Here is a 9,093-nt window from a genome sequence, read left to right on the forward strand (position 1 = left end):
CAGCCGTGGGGGATATGCACGTGAGGATCGGCCCTGCGTGGCTCCCACAGCCCTGAGCAAGGGGCTGAGCGTCCAGTCTGCGTGGCAACGGCCCCTTCTGGAAACCTTGCTTCCTGTCAGGCCTTCCTCCCCGAGGCAAATTGAACTCCGCTGCCACGGGTAAGATGGGCCAGACAGAAAGAGCCCGTTTCTTCCCTCCAGGCCAGAATAATCAGCATAGTTTTTAGGGTGCCTCTGATGTGCCAGTTTAAACTCACCTCCCCCATTAGAGCTCTTGGTGAGCCCAGGGGACAGGTGCCATGATCACCCTCGTTTTTCTGCCGAGGGGACCTAGGCACCAGAAGGGTAAACAGCATGTCCTCGGGCACGTGAGCATCTCCAGATGCCCAGTGTCACTCTTAACATCTTTTTCATCAACAGTACCCAAAATATTGTCATTTTCAATAGAAAGTACACTGAGGTCTTCTGTATGGAAAGTGTGTTTAGTCCCTTTATCTTGTGCTCCCTTGAGACATCTGGGTGTGTGTGAGACGGACACACGGGGAACTTGACTTTGGGCAGCTGGCAGCCTGGTGAGGTCGGAAGGGTGGTGCCTATGAGTAACAGTGATGAAGGTCACCAGCGGGCGGTGGAATAAATGTGCCCCTGCCAGCCCCGGCTGTGGTGACCCGGTGGTCAACACAGGGGGGCTTTGAAGACAGGTGCATCAATGACTCTGCTGTGTAGAGGTGGGCATAGGGGAGTGTCCAAGAAGATGTGGGCAGTGAAGCTTCTGGGACGAGTGGGGCATTTTTACCCATCACACTGTAGTCTTGGGGAAATGGAATGAGGTCTATGGCATAGATTTCTGAACCCTCCACGGTGACAGTTACGGACAAGCCTACTGACATCTACATAGAGCTCTACAGTTCCTAAGTGCAGGCACAGGCAGATGGGGAACTGGAGGAAAGGGGAATGGTCCTTGCAGGACGGGTGGGCTGTAGGCTGGGGGGGGGCAGGAAGGTGCTAGAGAGTGGAAAAGCAGGCCAGCATCATCTACACAAGGGACCCCTTCTGCACAGCAAGCATGAGCTAGTGAAAACCATACGCTAATTGGAATAAATATTAAACACTAATCCAGCAATTACATCCGGTGCTTTCCAGAATTCAGAAGGGCTCTTGTGGGATTATTTACGTGATCTGGGTCATTTAATAACAAACGGGTCAGGTGGGGTTGAACTTTGTTTTCCCCGCAAGCTAGGAGGTGGACGGAAGTCATCGGATAATTCCGACTGTTGACCAAGGGGCCGTTGTTCTTTACACACGTTCAGAAAGACGCCGAAGTGAGAGGCCACAGTGAGGGCCCCGTGACTGCTGGCCAGTGCTGGGGGTGGGGGGTGGGAAGCTGGTTCGCCATTAGGAAGCTTCTCTGTGTGGCGGGAAGGGCCCACTGGCTCAAGATGTCTCAGAAGAAAGGTATTCCAATCTCTGGTAATTTGTTGTTATTTCTCTTCTCATTATAAATAAATATGCATAGTCATCCCTAATTTATATTTAGCCTTCGGTGCTTTTTTTCTTAAAGAGCACCCCACACCACCACCACCACGAAATTGTGTAACGTTCAGACCCCACGAAACCTGGACTTGTTCCTGCTTAGAATTTTTACAGAGGGTTTGGCCGGGTGGAGTCTCTTGAATGAGTTCCTTTTGCTCACGACTTTTTCCCCTTTCTTCAGCCCACACCCTCTGGTGATGGCAGCCTTGAAGGTAGGGTGTCCCTGAAGGGTGAGTCTGAGCGGTCGTGGAGTTGGGGGGAGAGGCAGGCGGCCTCCCCGGGGCCTGGAGAAGGGCATGCGCACTCGGGGAGGAGCATTTATGGGCAGAGGGGCGGCCGGGCCTCCTATCGTCTGCTGGCTGCCCACACTTCGACATCATCACAGTGGCTAAACGCTCCTTGGGGGAAGGTGCTGTGACCCCACGCCTTCGTTTCTTTTGTTTCTTGTGGCGTCTGGCCCCGTGTTGTCAATAAGGAGCTTGTCAATAGCGAGCCATCGACAGACAGCCAGGAGTTCAGCCGCGGACGCGACTGTTGGCGAAGGCTTGGGGACAGTGCTCCTGTCATCCCACAGGGCAGCTCTGCGGGGTGGGGGCCGCTCCCCTGTTTGCAGGTGGAGAGGTTAAATGACTTGCCGAAGTTTGTGCAGCTAGATCAATTCATTTATTTAACACATTCTACCCTCCCCGGGGGCAAAATCAAGTAGCCTCAATGCTTGGAAGAAGGCCTGAGGCTCACTGGGCGATGAGTACTGGACTTTTCCGGACCTGGGACACATCCGTCGGGCCCACCTGGACAAAGTTGGTTAGCCAGGGGGCCTAGTGTGGCGCCAATCTCAGGTTAGAGCAACGTGGACACTTGTCAAGTCTGATTTAGGATAGGAAGCAGCAAAAGAGTGTGTGTGTGTGTGTGTGTGTGCGCTTGGATGTGTGCAGGGAGGGGGAGACGGGAATGGCAGCGAGGGGACAGACACAAGACCACATCCTACCTCTGCCCGGTGACCACGGTCCTGGGAGAGCCTGCTCTCCACTATTACTTCTCCTTGGCCCTGTTCGAGGCCTGGGAGGAGCGCCGGCCCAGGAAGGATCGTGACTGAGATGTTTGGCTTCTTGTTTTGACAGCCTGAATGTGATAGATATGATGGGTGGAAATCTGGCCAGGTGAGGGCTAAGCGAACCAAGAAAAACAATTATTCAGGGTGGGCAGTGAGCCCCGGCGGCTCCTGCAAGACCGGGATCAGGAGGCAAGCGCCGGGAGGAGATTTCTCAAAATCGAGTAGTAAATTGGAGAAATTGGGTCTGCAAAGAAATCTGCCGTGATTTACCCCCGCGCCCGCCAGCAGCTCTGCGGAGTCGCTGTTCCGCTCTCGGCCGAGCATACGGAAGCCGTGCGTCTCTTGGCTGGGTTCCAGGCATCCGCACGTTAAATGGATGGGTCCTGCCATGTGCGGTGCTCGCAAACGGGAAATGTAAAGAATGAGGCCGGCCCTGGGTTTCCTGTTCCCTTTTCTAGAAGACAGTTTCCTTCACAGACCTGACCGAGATAGTACCGTGTTCAACATATTTCTTCTGCCTTTCCCTCTGGGGAAGGCTGACACCGACTTGCGATCTGTTTGGTGGTTCCAGCCCATCGGGCTCATCAGTTTACTCAACTGACTTTCTAAATGGCCTCATTTTTCCCGACACGGGGAAGAGAGGCAACGGCATTAATTGCAGGAGAGTTATTGCTGGCTCTTCCCCCCGCAGGCACCCCGAGCCCCGCCAGTTTTCGCTGTTGTGGTGGGGCCCCGGGGTCACCCCACTTCTCCTGCAAGGGAAATATTGGTGGAAAACTATAGGGTCGCCCTGGGATGCGAGAGGTTGCTTTAAAACTACATGGTGGAAATAGTTCAGCAGATTCAATGTCTGTGCACAGGACTGGAGACCAGGAAATGTTCTATTAATCAGCCAGTATATTTCACGGGCAACGGTCTGGTTCTCTTTGAAGAAACTTACTGCCCAAGGGAGACAACCTACTCTCCTGTTATCAGGTGCTTGTAGGGCATGAACCCCAAGCAGACACATACCCCCAAAGGAGAGGCCCTTCATTTTCAAAACACAGAATTTTCGGCTATGAAGACCTTTAAGCACACTTCAAAATATATAGCTTAATATTTTAAAAAGTTGAGCCTTTTGTTAAAATTTGGTGACTTCTTCTAATTTTAAGTTATTTACAAACTTATCTGGGGCACCTGGGTGGCTCAGTCAGTTAAATGTCTGACTCTTGGTGCCGGCTCAGGTCGTGATCTCACGGTGCACGAGACTGAGTCCCGCGTCGGGCTCCACACCAGCAGCATGGAGCCTACTTGGGATTCCCTCTCCCTCTCTCTGCCCGTCCACCACTCGTGGTCTCTCTCTCTCAAGATAAATAAATAAACGTAAAAAAAAAAAAACCTATCTAAAAATTTGAGCAATCACACAACATTATGACTTTGGAAATACACTCACTTGTTCTCCCCCTCGTTCTTATTTATTGTTAATAATTCTTTATCTTCTTAGCCTCTGACCCATCGATTTGGCCCCAGCGTGAGGGATAATGACGAGGCTCGGAAAGTAGGGCTTTGCTGATATTCTCAGAGATTCCCATCTCAACCCTTTGGAAGAAGGTAAGATTGAATCTGGCAGGACTGCGGCTGGTTACGAAATTGTGTTACTCCCTGGGCTAAAAACAAATAAATCGACAGCTGTGCTCTTTGGGCTTTATCCGTTGTGTGATCTACTCAACTCCTCCAGCCTCTTCTTGTCAGAGCCGCCTCCAGCACTGAGTGTGCTGGGGTAGGCACAGACCGCTCTGTTGCCGAGGATGTGAGCCGCTTCCCTGGTTTATTGTGTCCTTGTGTATTAATCCCGAATAAGCCTTCACGATAATATAACAGTCGCATAAAAACTCGCCAAGTGTCTTGACTTTGTTTACCAAGAATTAGTACGCACCAAGGACTTAACAAGGCATTAAATTTAAAGACAAGAGACCTCAGGGCTGTACCGACCGAGCTTGGTTGCCAACTTCTTTTAGCAAAATTGCCTTTTCCCGGGTCACCTTGCAGCATTTTCCTTTTAGAGACGCTCTGGATCAGTTTCCCGTTTTGTAGGCGTACTTCTTTGTGCCCAAGGATTCGAGGTGGTACAACTCCTGAGAAAAGAATGGTAAGGAGATCCTTAGCATTTTCTTCTCTGAGCCAAGATTACTGTCCCTAGTTTTAGAAACGTAAGGTCCAGTGACGGTATGTGTATGTGTTTGCGTGCATGTGAGTACCTATATATTTTTAAACTAAATATATTTTATTTTATTGAAAAAGTATGTGTGCACATGCTAAAACATCCAGAACATGAGTGGGCACACGCCATGGAACCTATCTCTTTTCTACTGAAGACTCCCAGGCCCTCGAGAAGCAACGGAGTGGACAGTCTCCTCTGTGTCCCCTCAGGAAGCTTCTCTGAGCTTCTGCGCATTTTAACTTGCATTTTATAGAAATGGAAGCATACCCTGCTTTTAGCTTCTCTTTTACCAAATTGGTCTTGGGCCCCTTCCACATCGGCACGTACAGATCGGCTGTATTTTTTATTTTTATTTTTTTATTTTTTTTATTTTTTTTTTAATTTAAAAAAAAAATTTTTTTTTAACGTTTATTTATTTTCGAGACAGAGAGAGACAGAGCATGAACAGGGGAGGGGCAGACAGAGAGGGAGACACAGAATCGGAAGCAGGCTCCAGGCTCTGAGCCATCAGCCCAGAGCCCGACGCGGGACTCGAACTTACCGCGAGATCGTGACCTGAGCTGAAGTCGGACGCTTAACCGACTGCGCCACCCAGGCACCCCATCGGCTGTATTTTTTAAATGGTTTCGTAGGATGTCACTGTCTGTGTGTTTTTGTTTTTTGTTTTTAACCAGTGCCCTGTTGACAGGCAGCCGCGTGCTTCCCAGTCTGCTCGTACAAGTACGGCTGCAGGGGGATGCCTCCTGGCCCAGGATGTGTTTTAAAGTGGCTTTCCTGTTCTGATAAGGCCTCTTTCTCTCCGCAGGTGCACGGTTGGCGGGGGAGGGCTTCCAATCAGGAGCGACATCAAGATGCTGGGGTCACTGTGGCTGTTGGGATCAGATGGCACCTTCCTGGGACTCCCCAGCTCTACGCAGCTCCCTTCCTAAGGGTGCCTTCTCCCCCTCCCCCCTCCCCCAAACAGAGGTGTGCGGAACGGGCCAAATCCAGGACCGTCTGCCAAGAACAACGCCGACCAACATCCTTGAGCTCTAGGCACATCGCTTTTTTTTCCTCGCGTCTTCTGTTGTTGTTTATTTATTTATTTTTGAGAGAGAGAAAGAGAGAGAGAATCCCAAGCAGGGCTTGGACTCACAAACCGTGAGATCACGACCCGCGCTGAAATCAATAGCCAGAGGCTCAGCCGACTGAGCCACCCAGGCGCCCCGACCAATTGCCTTGTCGTATAGTCAGGCCAGGCGTCATTCCTCATTCTCTCTCCCCTAAACCGGGGACTCTCAACAGTTTCAGTTGTCATCCCCCGGGGGAGAGAGTCCCATTGTCATCTAGTGTGTAGACACCCGAGATGCTGCTAACATCCTGCGGCCCGCGGTGTGACCGTCCCGCACAGAACCATGTGGTCCACGATGTCAACGGAACTGCCGTTGAGAAACCCGGCTCCGCACGTTTCCTTCCAAGAGGTACAAGGTCTACTTGTGGGCCTAGGGGACACCTGGGGCCCAAGCAAGTCCCGATGCACGCCGCGTTTAGGTTGAGCTCAGGTGCAAATGGGCTGGACTCAGACTTGGCTGTAGCACAGGGTGGGGGGAGGGGCTGGACTAATGGCCATGAGTGGGAGGCGAAGGTCCCCTGCCTGCATCCACGGGTGGCCACCAACAGGGCCCACGGTGGCTCATGGGCTCAGTAACTGCATACTGGGAAGGTGAGCCGGGGGCCCGCCGGACGGGTTTAGTGACTAAGAACCCCAGTCATTTTAGGTGGTGCTTTTACATACTGTTGACCTTCTTCCCAAGAGTCAGGTGGACGTAAGGAACAGTGGCTCTCACATTCTAGTTGGGATCTCTGCTGCAGGAAGACAGCAGGGCTCGACGGGGGTGGGGGGCAGAGGATAAGAGCTCACCTGGGAGGGCACAGCAGGGTGGCGGTCACAGGCAAGGCGGTGTGCTTACTTCCTGCAAACACTGTATTTCCCAGCAAGGGAGACCCCACCTCAGGCCACCGTCTCCACAGGACCCCGAAGAAGTCCGCGTGACGGTTTCCGGCCCAGGTGGAAGAACAAAGAGAAGGCATTAGGCGAATTCCTGAAGGATCTCCTTTCTTCCTCAGCTTCCTGAAGGAGGAAGGATGGAGACTGAAGATTGGGCGCAACGATTTGGGCCCTTTCTGCTCCTGAAGCAGAAGACAGATTCTTCTCTTCTTCTCCAAGTCTCTGTTCCTCCCTTCCACTTCTCTTATCAGAGGGGACTTTTTATGAGGACTGGGGGGTCCGATGGTCAATTTGCAACATGCTAAGGTGGTTGAGTCGGGATGACTGCTTTCCGAGAAGCCAGACCCAGTCCCTTGAGTTATCTTGCTTTGTTTAGAACAACGGGGAGTAAGCTCTTCTTTCGCACAATAGACATTGGCTGCAGAACATGCCAGGCAGTATCCCGGCTTCAGGTGGGAAGGATTAGACAGAACTGGAAAGACAAAACGTGTTTCTCAGGGATGCATGATCTGCACCAGTCGAGGCTGTATGATGCAGCATTTCCTTTCAAAATGTGTCACTGACCGTGACCATCTGGCCCCCCTCCCAGCTGCAGGGAGGGTGTGTCTGTGCCTTCGGCTGTGGCACCTGCTGGAAATTACTCCGAGATGGAAACCGTATTAATTGTCCTTTGGGACTTCTTGGCCTATCTTAAATGAGCTCTATCGGAAGAGGCATTTGATGGACTACGCCCAGCGTTGAGATAAATCTGCTCCCTGAGTTCAGGACTAACTATCCGCAGGGACCCAGTGGACCAAGCAGTGAGATGAGCAGACGTTAAATGGTTCCCGTGGCTCTGCGTGAACCACTCCGTGGGTCTCGGGCTCTTCACAAGGCAGGGAAGGGCCTTGGTGGGCTTTGCGGGACTCCGGAGAGCCAACACGTGCGTGAGTCAATGCTCGCACCCCCGTGGTGGTTTTCCAGTTATAAAACAGCACAAAATGTACGGATTTATGGTGTTTCCACAACCCAGGGGCGCCGGGCTGTCAATTTGGGAATGTTGACTGAGCTGCCCTCTAACCGTGTAACCTGGGGGCCAGACTTTTCCTCCCTGGGCATGTTACAAAGATTAAATGAGGTCTGACACTGGTGTTTCTGTTTCCATGTTGCCCTCTTCTGTCTAGCGTCCTGCCTTCAGCCACCCACCTTGTGGCCCCTGTTCCTGTTCCCCGTGTGTGGTGGGCCCACACGAGGCAGGACTCGGCGGACTGGGTTCCCCAGTTCCTGCCCAGCTCACTCCCTCCTGGGCCACAGGGCTTTCCTCCAGTGGCACCTGCTCAGGGACGCCTGGCCCGTCACTCCTTGTAAAATGGTGACTTCTCCTTCCCGCCACATCATTTCTCCCCTCCCGCTCATGGTGGGCAGAAAAATAGCCCTTTAGAGGTGTGCACGTCCTGATCCTCAGGTCCCAGAATATGTCACCTCGTGAGGTCAAGGGACCGTGCAGGTGTGACTGAGCTACGGGCAGGTGATGGCGAGACCGCCCGGTGCATCCCCGTGGGCCCAACGTACTCACGGCGTCCTTACAAGAGGGAGGTGGAGGGTCGGACTCAGAGAAGATACGGGGTGAGGGCAGCGGTGGGGAAGTGATTTGGGGAAGGGGCTGCGAGGCGAGGAACGCGGGCCCGCCCGGAGGCTGGGACAGGCAAGGATGGGTTTCTCCCCGGGAGCCTCCGGGAGGAACGCAGCCCCGCCCCACACGTTGGTTTTAGCTCAGCCAGGGCACGTCGGATTCCGACTTGCGACATTGCGCCCTAGTCCACGAGTGTGGTTTTAAGCCACTCCCCGCGTGGTAGTTTAAGCAGCGTAGGAAACCCGTACCAGGCACGGCCACCTGTGCGGGCTGGGCCTCACGCTTACCCGCCTCCCCCGCTGGCCCAGGCTCTGGGGACCCAGTGTGTCCCTTGCGCGGCTTGAGTGTCCCTCGTGCCCAGAGTGGCGACTGGCGCCCGTGGGCCTTCAGGGGCGGATGAGTCCGGCGTGGGTACTCCCACTCACGTTTCAGTTGTATGCTGAGCGCGAACCGTGTGCCCGTCCCTGGGCTTGTCCCTGAAGGTGCAGGGTCCCTGCCAGCAGGAGCCCCGTGACCTGAGGCGGGCTGCGTGCACGTGGCCCGGGGGCTGTTGCGGGGTCTCGAAGGGACAGGGGCCAGTGCAGCTGGCGTCTGGGGCCGGGCGTGGGGCCGCCTCGGGGAGCCGGCGGTGGTCTGGCCGAGTCTCCCGGAGGAAGGTGGGGTCCCAGCAGGCAGCAACGTTCCAGGCCAGCAGACGGTGCTAGGGA

General features: G+C 53.6%; 1 long non-coding RNA gene across 1 annotated transcript; it reads left to right on the forward strand.

The window, feature by feature from the left end:
* Nucleotides 1-1,678: 1,678 nt before the first annotated feature.
* LOC124521997 (uncharacterized) lies at nucleotides 1,679-7,899 on the forward strand. The gene is made up of 4 exons (XR_006964635.1): nucleotides 1,679-1,745; nucleotides 4,071-4,177; nucleotides 5,593-6,247; nucleotides 6,762-7,899. It is a non-coding gene; the product is annotated as an uncharacterized LOC124521997 (long non-coding RNA).
* Nucleotides 7,900-9,093: the final 1,194 nt, after the last annotated feature.

This window comes from Lynx rufus, unplaced genomic scaffold (genome assembly GCF_022079265.1).
Source record: "Lynx rufus isolate CCGP_SWC_20201006 ecotype Redwood Valley unplaced genomic scaffold, mLynRuf1.p SCAF_32, whole genome shotgun sequence".
In the NCBI taxonomy this organism is placed as follows: Eukaryota; Metazoa; Chordata; class Mammalia; order Carnivora; family Felidae; genus Lynx; species Lynx rufus.